Source organism: Spermophilus citellus, assembly GCF_964194105.1.
Source record: "Spermophilus citellus genome assembly, chromosome: 1".
NCBI lineage: Eukaryota > Metazoa > Chordata > Mammalia > Rodentia > Sciuridae > Spermophilus > Spermophilus citellus.
This window is the reverse complement of record NC_138182.1, coordinates 176,332,512-176,343,922: the sequence shown is the minus strand read 5'-3', so window position 1 is coordinate 176,343,922 and position 11,411 is coordinate 176,332,512. Positions and strand designations below refer to the sequence as shown.

The 11,411-nt window shown below is 43.8% G+C and overlaps 1 long non-coding RNA gene across 1 annotated transcript; it reads right to left on the bottom strand.

The window, feature by feature from the left end:
- Positions 1-364: 364 nt before the first annotated feature.
- On the bottom strand, positions 365-4,871 carry LOC308653880. The gene is made up of 3 exons (XR_014023124.1): positions 4,745-4,871; positions 1,756-1,808; positions 365-756 (listed from the first exon to the last, which is right to left on the bottom strand). It is a non-coding gene; the product is annotated as an uncharacterized lncRNA (long non-coding RNA).
- Positions 4,872-11,411: the final 6,540 nt, after the last annotated feature.

The window sequence follows — 11,411 nt, the reverse complement described above, 5'->3', positions numbered from 1 at the left end:
ATTGTCATTCTGACTGGAGTGAGATAAAATCTTGGAGTAGTTTTGATCCACTTTGAGTTGATTTTTGTGCAGGGTGAGAAATTGAAGTTTAATTTCATTTTGCTACATACGAGTTTTCCCAGCATCATTTGTTGAATACACTATCTTTTCTCCAATGTATGTTGTTGGCACCTTTGTCTAGTATAAGATAACTGTATTTATATGGGTTTGTGTCTGTGTTTCTATTCTGTACCATTGGTCTACATGTCTGTTTTGGTGCCAATACTATGCCATTTTTGTTACTATGGCTCTGTAGTATAGTTTAAGGGCTGGTATTGTGATGCCTCCTGTTTTACTCTTCTTGCTTTGTCCTGAAATCTTCACTAGGAGATTTCGTGGTGGCCTTGGCATGTTTTTGGAGGAGACAGCTTTGAGGGGGGAGCATGCCAACCGCCATCACCAGAGCGTGTCACTCAGAGGTCTTGGGTTTTGGGATCCGTGGATCCATCCTCCTGCAGTCCTTCCTGCACCCTCCGTTATTATGGCCTAACGTCTTCACTCCATGGGTGCGTCCTCCCCCAAGCCGAGGGGCCCATGGAGGAGTGAACCCTTATGGCAAGGGCAGAAGATGGTTGGTCAGAGCTGTTACTTATACTTTTATATAAGAAAGAGAGATCTGTGGGGATGTAAACTTAAGAAATAAGCCTGTGAGAAGGGTAGAACATCCTTTTAAATGTTGGCAGTGCAGTCTTCCATCTCCAGATGATGATAGTGGACCTGTATGGGCTTAGAGGCCAAAATATTAATCTGTTCTTTAATAAATTGTACCAGCCTGGTGGGTGAGGAATAATTTTGTACTGTTGAGCAATTTCCAAAAGAAGTAACTCCAACATCAATATCATAGGTATTATTCTGCATCCCGCCTAAAAGACATGATGTAAAAGTGCCTGAAGGCTGTACTTTAAAAGGAAATCCAGGTTGGCATGTATTATCATTGTCTATGATAGAATTAATAGGAACTGCCATAGGCATGATTTCCCCTGTTGTCATGCAGAGCCAGCAATCACCAGCAAGGGTGGGGTTGGAATTATTAAGCAAGGAGAAGGTAGTTTCCAAAATATCTAATGTATTGGTATCTAAATCTGGGAGCTGGGATTTAGGCAGCATTAAGGGATGATATGTGAGCTCAGGGATCTGGGGTTTCAAAAGTTTGATTATCTGAAGATGCTTGATAGCATCAGTGGGTCCTCTACCATCAGAGACCCCTGTAGGGGCCTTAATGGGCCAGCAGGAGGGTTTACTGACAGTGCCTTGGCATCTAGCTGACTGTAACTTGGTGTGTATGCCTTCTCCTCCCCGGTCAAAGAGAACGGGGGTATAATGAATAGTGGTCCCCCTTGCTGCATGAGTTTTAGTTAGGGTGGCTTCAAAAAATTGTTCTCCCTGCTTGTTAACACAAATTGAGGCCGACGCATAACAAGAGACATGCATCGCCTGGGTATGCGTACAATTTGCAGAACAATTTTGGAGAGCTTTACTTGTACTGGGGGGAATAATCTTTGGCTTGTTAACACATACCCATTCAGGCTGATGAACTCCTCCGAGTTTATGGTCAACCTTGGCACGGAGGTAAGCCACCTTAGTCAACCAGTCAGCAGTCTGGGTCTAACTAGTGGGAGCCTGAGTCCAAGATCCTCCCTTGCATTCGCAGGGGGGAGGGCAAAAAGGTACTCCCTGATGTTGGAAGGTGGAGGGCTAAGGCCTCCGTGTACAAACCTGTTCAGCAGAAGTGCCTTAAGCAGGATCCTCACACAGATTGTTGGCTGCATCTGCAAAAGAGGAAAATTTGTCCTCAGGGGGAGGGCCTCCGTCCCTGTGTTGAGGTAAGTTATTAACCTGTTTAACCAGGCGTTCTGGTAACCATCTTGGGGCTGCTTGTTCTTGGTCCAAAACACAAGCTGAGCCTCGCCCCCAGATGAGGACAGAATCTTGGCCTTTCCATTTATTTGTAAGGGGATCACGCCACATAACAGGTGGGCGAACAGAATTGGACGAGGGATGCCAGTGTGTGTCGGCAGCCGAATGGCCTTCACTGTCTAGGGTAAGAAAATTAAGGACAAATAATGCATGGTTAAGGCGATCCCTGGGAGTGGTAAATACAAGGTCGGAAGCCTTAAGGCGGGTTAACCAAGTCTTTAAGGTAAGGTGGGCACATTCCACAATGCCTAGGCCCTGAGGGTTGTATGGAATTCCAGTAGTATGACAAATTTGGAAGGTAGCACAAAACTGTTTAAACTTGACACTGGTATATGCAGGACCATTATCTGTTTTAATATGTATTGGTTTACCCATTACGGAAAAGGCTGAAACAAGATGAGAAAGGACATCTTTGGTAGCCTCTCCAGAATGTGGTGATGCAAAAATAAAGCCACTGAAGGTATCTATAGAAACGTGTATATATTTGGTTTTTCCAAATTCAGGAAAATGAGTAACATCCATTTGCCAAACCTGATTGGGCAGTAATCCTTGGGGGTTAACTCCCAAGTGTTGAATGGGGAGGGAGACAGCGCAAGCAGGACATGCTTTTACTATTTCTCGTGCCTGTTGCCTGGTAATTTTACAAAGTAATCGAAGGCTCTGGGAATTTAGATGGTGAAGATTGTGTAACTCTGTGGCCTTTTGAACGGATCCAACAAAAATTGGAAAGATGGAACGAGTTGCTGCATCAGCTTGGGCATTACCTTGGATAGCTGTGGCCAGTATTTTTATTTCTCCAGTGAAATCATTATCAATAATGCCAGGGAAGACCTGAACACCTTGTAAGGTAGTAGAGGCTCTTCCAAGAATAAGGGCACACATATGAGATGGAGGGGGACCCATAATTCCAGTGGGTATTATCTGGGGCCCTTTCATGGAGTCTAATTTTGTATCAGTGGTGGCACAGAGGTCCAATCCTGCGCTGCCTGGGGTGGCTCGTTGGAGGGAGGCAATCGTGGAGAAGGATTTTGAGGTAGGTTGGGAGTTTGGGAGGGAAAAAACCTTATTGCCTCTGGGTTTGTCCTGGGGGAGGTCAGGGCCTGGGGCTGGGAAGCGGGAAGAAATAGGCTGTCCAAGGGCATTTGTCTTAGATTTACACTCAAGATCTACACTCACTGGCCCAGTGACGACCTTTACCACATCTAGGGCAAAGGGTGGCTGGGGGCGGTTTAGCCCCGGTTTGAGGAGACGCTATCCCTAGGCTTTGTTTGCCTGTCCGACACTCGTGTGCAAAATGGCCAAGTTGTTTACAAGTAAAGCAAGCACGTGAGCCAGGATTGCGAAAGGCCTTGGTAAAGGCGGCACCTATGGCGAGACCCATCGCATGGGCTGCACCCACCCTGTCACAGAGTCTAATAAAGTCAGAAAGTTCCCCTTTATCCTTATGTGGTGGAAGAACATCCTGACATGCCGGGTTGGCGTTTTCAAAGGCAAGATGTTTTACAAAGGTGCTTTCGCTTTCGCTTGGTCCAAGTAGGCGTTTCGTGGCTAGGTTAAGCCGGGCAACAAAGTCGCTATAAGACTCGTCAGGCCCTTGTCGAATTTTTGCTAGGGAAGTGGTAGCCGAGTCCTTTTGAGGGAGGCGTCTCCAAGCATGTAAGCCAGCCATCTGAATCTGCACCAAAAGTCCAGCAGGGAAATGCGCCTGTTTAGGGTTAGTGTCAAAAGGCGCATTTCCCACTAGCTTAACATAAGTCCAGGATTTAGAGGAGGCCTTAGTTAAAATTTTTTGAGCAGTTTCCTGACAGTACTCTTTGAAATCTGCATTCCATAACAGGAAGTCTCTGGCACTGAGGGTAGCTCGGGCTAAAAATTTCCAATCATTAGGAGTAAGCCATTGTGCGCTGTGACTCTCTAGTAAAGCCAATGTGTAGGGCGCAGTGGGGCCATAATGAGCACAAGCCTTTTTAAGTTTTTCAAGAAAACGTAGGCTTGATTTTTTGTAGACACTCTGGGTTCCTTCCTGCCTGGGGTGAACTCCTCATCCTCTGAATCCTGATCTTCCTCTTGCCACTCCCCCGCTTCGTCCCCTTGATCTGTTCCCCTCCCCAACCGTTGGAGCCTTATTCATTAGGGTGGGATTTTGAGGGGGACCAAGAAGGTTCCTGGGGTCCTGGGGAGACTGAGAAGGGTCTATGTCTATACTAACTGAAGGGCATGCCGAGGGGGGACGAGAGGGACGAGAGGTCTTTTGCATAGCTTCTTCCCCAATCCTGACAAGTTTTAAGGTACCATTGTCAAAGGGTGAACTTTTAAGAATTTCATTAATTAAGTTCCAGTAAGAAAAAGTGGGAGCAGGCACATTTTCTGGGCCAAAGGATTCATAATAATCTTTTAAACAGTCTCCTACTCTAAGCCATCTTTTACCATCAATGGTCCCTTCAAGGGGAAACCATGGACACAATTCTCCTATGTATGAAAAGAATAATTTTTTTTTTTTTTTAGAGAGAGAGAGAGAGAGAGAATTTTTTTTTTAATATTTATTTTTTAGTTCTCGGCGGACACAACATCTTTGTTGGTATGTGGTGCTGAGGATCGAACCCAGGCCGCACACATGCCAGGCGAGCGCGCTACCGCTTGAGCCACATCCCCAGCCCTGAAAAGAATAATTTTAAGTCCTTTTTCTTAACACCCCCCCCCCCCCCCCCCCCCGTCTTGAGGGCCTCCTTGAGGCCTGACAAAAACAAATCATGTGACGAAACTGCTTGTCCCCTGGTGGGTCACTCACCGTGCGTCGTCCCCACTCTCCTCCTGGATCTGTCTCTCGGTCCTGTCTGCCGAGGCGATCGGGAGCTCTGCTTGGCCAAGTCTTCCCGGAGGACGGCGTTCCTTCTCAGTCAAAGGCTCAAGCCCCACATTGGGTGCTAAATGTCCCGACCGGCAGGACACATCAACTCGGATTGAAAGGGTAAAGTTTCTAAGCTGCAAAGCCTGAATTAAAATGTAAAAGACTAGGTATTGTTAAATTCCTCTGCTACACCCAGAACCTGAAATTCCTGAGATAGTTAAGACAACGCCCTACTGGCCATTTAGCCTAGGACCCTGTACAGTTTGTCACAGGGCCCGAACCAATCAGTTTGAATGTGTACCCCCCCCCCCCTGCTTAGGAGTGACCAATCACCCCCGCCCGACCTGTTCCCGCCAATGAATGTGCTAATCATGTCTCAGAGTTGTTGTTGTTCAATTTTCCCGCGCCTCATGATGATTTGTTCTGATGTATGCAAAGCCCCCCCCCCAAAAAAAAGTGTACTTTTTTTTTTCCCATTTAATAAATGTTTATTCAATGAAAGGATGTATAAAAACTTACAAATCTGAGAACTCAACTATACATACAATAGGATGATGGGATATTCAGTTTTTAACATGTACATACAGTATAGCTATTGACTATTCTCCCCCTTCCCTTTCCCCTTCAGTTTTTACTTCTGGCTCCTATTTTGTCCTGTGAGACCATTCATTTTCTTATTGGCCTATGGGAAGATTAACGGACAACTTGTACTGCTTTCAGGTCGGTGGAGAAAATTTTAGGTGTTAAGAAAAAAAAAAAAATCAAAGAATACACATCAAAATTAAGTTTTAAAAAAAGTGTACTTAAGCTCTGCTTGACCTCTGCTCTGGGCTCTGGGCTGCTCTCGCTTTTTGAGTGAGCCTGCCTGGGGCCTCAATAAATCCCCTTCTGCATTTGCATAAGTCAGTCTCTTGGTGGTCTCTTTCTCCGACTTTTCGCCGGACCCTTACAGGATCAGGAGATATTCTAAGGCCTCCTAGAGGAACAGAGCCTCTATCACCCCCTAAAAACATGGCTAGTAAGGTATGGTCAAATATTTTATATAAGAAAGGGGGAGATGTCAGGGGCTAGAAGGAAATTCTCCTTCAAAGAATAGCCTGACAGCCCCCTGGGAGACATCCTGCAGCTACCTATCTCCCTGGAACATCCTGCGGTTATCAGGATCATCAGACATCTTGCAGCTGGCAGTTTTACCACCCACATCCAGCAATTGCTGATTAGAGAGCTTCCCCATCCCCAGCATATAAATACCCCTGTGTGAACAATAAAAGTTTGCAGCTTGATCAGAATTCCTGTCTTGGTGTCATCTCTCGTGTCTCTTGTCCCTTCATTCCTCCCCACCTAGGTTCACTGCCCACGTTGATGTATCCTGCCGGTCGGGACACTTGCTAAGGATTGCTTTGGATATTTGGGGTCTCTTATTTTTACAAATGAATTTCATGATTGCTTTTTCTAGTTCTATGAAGAATGTAATTGGTATTTCAATAGGAATTGCATTAAATCTGTATAATACTTTTTATATGGTCATTTTGACAAGGTTAATTCTGCCTACCCAAGAGCATGGGAGATCTTCTGAGGTCTTTTTCAATTTCTGTAGTTTTCACTGTAGAGGTCTTTCACACACACACCTTTTTTTTGTGGGGTGGAGGGAGGGAGATGGTATGGAAATTGAACTCAGGGGCACTGGACCACTAAGGCACATCCCCAACCCTATTTTGTATTTTATTTAGAGACAGGGTCTCACTGAGTTGCTTAGCACCTCGCTTTTGCTGAGGCTGGGTTTGAACTCATCTGGATCCTCCTGCCTCAGCCTCCTGAGCTGCTGGGATTACAGGTATGTGTCACGGAGCCCATCTTTCACTTCTTGTTATATAAGCCTCGGAGCCATATTCAGAAGGTGAAATGGACCATTATTATAGTCTCACTAAGTTGCATGGGCTGATCATTCCTAAGCATTTTATTTTCATGTTTTTTGAGGCTATTGTGAATAGAGTAGTTTTCCCAATTTCTCTTGTAATGGATTCATCACTGATGTATAAAAATGCATTTGATTTATGGAAATTGATTTTATAGCCTGTTACTTTGTTGAATTCATTAATTAGTTCTGGAAGTTTTCTGGTGGAACTTTTTGGACCTTTTAAATAAAGAATCGTGTTGTCAGCAAATAGGGATAGTTCTTCTTTTCCTATTTGTATCCCTTTAATTTTTTTTTTTTTTTTTTGTTTAATTGCTCTGGCTAGGTTTTCAAGGACTGTGTTTAATAGAAGTGATGAAAGAGGACATCTCTGTGTTGTTCCAGTTTTTAGAGGGAATGCATTCAATTTTTCTCTGTTTAAAGTGGTATTGGCCTTGGACTTAGCATACATAGCTTTTACAAAGAGGTATATTCCTACTATCCCTAGTTTTTCTAGTGTTTTGAACATGAAGAGATACTGTATTTTGTCAAATACTTTTTCTGTATCTATTGAGATGATCATATGATTCTTATCTATAAGTCTATTGATGTGATTGAATTACACTTATTGATTTCTGTATATCAAACCAAACTTGCATTCCTGGGATGAAGCCTATGTGATTGTGATTGTGATGCACTATTTTTAAAAATATATTTTTGTATGCAATTTTCCAGAATCTTATTGAGAAATTTTGCATCTATGTTCATCAGAAATATTGGTCTGAAGTTCTCCTTCCTTGATGTGTCTTTGTCTGGTTTTGATATCCGGGTAATATTAGCCTTATAAAATGAGTTTGGAAGGGTTTCCTCATTTTCTATTTTATGGACTAATTTGAGGAGTATTGGTGTTAATTCTTCTTTGAAGGCCTTGTAGAACTCTGCTGAGAATGCATCTGGCTTTGAAACCCTTATTATTTTGTCTTGAGATAGTCTTGTAAAGTTATGCCAGATTCATGGGACCCCAATAGACCTCCAGGAGCGGAACCAGATGCAATCACACAAAAGTCTTTATTGCAACCTGGAGCCTGGACACAACAGTTCCTGATGCGGACCCAGGGAGTGAGTCCTGGTCCTTTGTTCAGTGAGATTTTATAGGTTTTGGGGGATACTCTATGCGTCACTACATCACACAGCAAATCATTCCATACCATGGGAAAATCAAACAACTCTTAACATTGATTAGCACATTCAATGGCAGGAACAAGATGGGTAGGGGTGATTGGTTAGTACAAGAAGGGGATTCTTTTGAACTGATTGGTTTAGACCATGAGGGGTGTACATGCTAAACTACATGGTTTCCCAACATGTTATCAACCACCATAAACTACTGGGGGCTCGCCTGGTGTGCGTGCGACCCGGGTTCGATCCTCAGCACCACATACCAACAAAGATGTTGTGTCCGCCGAGAACTAAAAAATAAAAAAAAACTCTCTCTCTCTCTCTCTCTCACTCTCTCTTAAAAAAAAAAAATGAGGACATAGTTTTGGGAAAAAGAAGGTTTATTGTTTTGCTAGGAAAGAAGAACCACAGGGGATGCCTGTCTGAAAGGCTGTGATTCTGTCCATCATCAGGAAAAGGGAGTTTTTAAAGAGGTGATTCAGAGAAAATGAGTTCAGAAAGGAGAGTTCTGGAAGGAGAAGATCAGGGAAGATAAGGTCAAGGAGAAGAATGTTGGGAAAAAAATACATAATTTTCAAATCCACAAGAGATATAGTTAAAGCATCAAGTGAACCCCTGCAGTAAGCAGGAACAGAGGGATTTTAAAGGAACTATTCAAAGGCTATTCCAGGTGTGCCCTTACAGGAAGTCCCAGGTCACCCTGATGGTGTGTTAGAATTCACTTGTTAATTTGGGAGATATTCAACTTCCTAGTTCCTCTGGCAGATATCTCCTTCCTGTGGAGCACTGATAACTCAAAGTAATCTTATTCCCTGCTCCCAGGTTAGGGAGGAGGAAAGGGAAATGAAGAAAAGGAAAGCATGTACCTTTAAAAAATAAGCTTCAGAGCTATATTCAGAAGGTGAAATGGATCATTATTATAGTCTCACTGAGTTGCATGGGCTGACCTTGAACTTGTGATCTTCCTGCCTCAACCTCTCAAATAGCTGGGATTATAGAGGTGCACCACCATACCCAGTTGACCATATTTTAAAAGTGTGCATCTCAAACCAAAAGCCAACATTATATTTATTGTTATGATGAAATATCATAAATATTCTTATTAAGGTCAGCAGTATGACATGGGTGATCTCTATGATCATTTACCACAGGAGTCAATGGTTTTGTTTTTTATTTGTGGTTTTTGGAGAAGGTGTCAGGGAACAACATTTATGTCATCAAAACCCTGTGAACACAAGTGTGGGCAAGTGAGTGGAGTGGCCAGTAAAATGGTCACATCAAGTCAAGGGGAACTTTTTACAAAGCCCAAGGCGCTACAGCAGGGAAACTAGTCAATGTGTCTGAACAGTCTAGACAAATATTCCTGGGCTCACCTTAGTAGTTCATTTCTGGGGTTTCAGCCTAAGAAAACAGTCAGGGCTGAGAAAATCCACTCATATATACAGGGAAGACATTTGCACATGACCTCAGCAGACCACAAGCAGTCTTTTTTTTTTTTTTTTTTTTTTTTTAAGAGAGAGAATTTTTAATATTTATTTTTTAGTTCTCAGGGGACACAACATCTTTGTTGGTATGTGGTGCTGAGGATCGAACCCGGGCCGCACGCATGCCAGGCGAGCGCGCTACCGCTTGAGCCACATCCCCAGCCCAAGAGAGAAAGAATATTTTAACATTTATTTTTTAGTTTTCGGGGGACACACATCTTTGTTTGTATGTGGTGCTGAGGATCGGAACCGGGCCGCATGCATGCCAGGCGAGTGCCCTACCGCTTGAGCCACATCCCCAGCCCACACAAGCAGTCTTTTAAGGAGGAAACTGCTTTCTTTTTCTTTTTCGCAACCACTGCCCACTTCTCTTCCCCCTTCCCATCCCTCCCCACCCCTAATTTTATCAGACCTTCATATGCCCCTTAAGGTCCTGGGCTAGTGTAAATGACTAGTAAACTAATAAGCTAATTTATTAGTTTAGAATAAAGTAAAGTAAGTGCTTCTGAATAATGAATAGGAATTTTCAGATTGGTCTTTGAAACACTACACAGTGAGGCCCTTGAACTCAGAATCAGGAGATAACGTGGTAGAGAAAACCACTCTGGATGGGGAGATGGACCCTAGTATCAGAGGTAACTGGGAGTTCTGGGCAAGGGATGAACAACGGGAAGTTTCCTCTGGTGGAGGGCCCGCAATGTCTGGTCATCTCTAGTTTGTTTATTTTTCTACAAATGATTAAACTCTAGTTTCTGAAGAATTTCAGTGAAGATCTGTAACACAAAAAAACTAAATAAAGATGGTGGTGTCTTGAGTTTGTACTCATGTTGGTGGTAAAAAGATGATGGGGACAGGGACTGGGGTTGTAACTCAGTGGTGCCTAGCATATGTAAGGCACTGAGTTTGATCCTCAGCACCACAAAAATAAATAAATAAATAAATAAATGTGTCGTGTTTATCTACAACTAAAATAAATAAATAAATAAATAAAGAATGGTGAGGGGACAAACAGAAACACACAAGTACTGCATGCTATAGAGTGGTGTTGGGGCTAAAGGGTGGGAAGCCTCCAAAAAAGTTTAAACACCATAGCTTCTAGGAGTTATCCCAACTACCGAGAGAGTGCTGACTTTGAGACACAAGAATCTTCCTGTGTTGGAAAAAGGGTAGCTGGACTTGGTAGGACCCACCTTGTGATCCCAACTACTGGTGAGGCTGAGGCAGGAGGATTGTAGATTCAAGGCCAGTCTCAGCAACTCAGCGAAACCCTGTCTCAAAATAAAATTTAAAAAGCCGGTGGGGGTGGGGAGTGCAGGGGGTGTGAAGCTAAGTGGTTGAGCATCTGCTTAGTATGTATAAGACACTGGTTTAATCCCCCAGTACTGCCTTCCCAACATACCTGGGAGTCACTCCAGGGAACTGGGCTGACTGGGCTGCGTAAAATAACCACACAAGAGACACAAATACCTTTTTCTTTGGGGTTGCTGTGACGGCTCCTCTGACCTTAAGGGTCCACAGAAAGAAAGAGAGAAAGAGCCCACGCTGACCCCTTTTATTGAGGAGAAGCTATTCAAGTGAGGCAAGGGGTCAGGTTTCAGGGGGTGAGTCTATCTTCATGATGTCCACTGTCAGGAGGTTGACTGACACCTGGGTAGGCCACACCCAAGGGCACAGTAAGAGGAGGGGACACACACAAGGCACTTCCATGGAAGATTCTATCCTAAACAGGGCAAGGGGTAATATTACAAAGGAACAGGTGAGCATTGCTCCACCCATGGGACTGTAGGAAAACACATCTGGGCACGAAGACAGTCACTCGAACCCTAGAAGAGCAGGGCAGTCTAGCAGTGTGGGTGCCTGATGCCACATCACCCAGCAGGGGGGTTAAATCAGTCATGAAAGGTTGGTCTCCCACACCAACAAAAAAGGATAGTCCAGAAGGCAAGGGAATTTGGGGGCATTCTGATGACATATGTGCAAGGATAATTGGTATAACATTGTTAATATGCAGATATATCTACCTTCAGAACAACCTAAAACTCCAGAGACC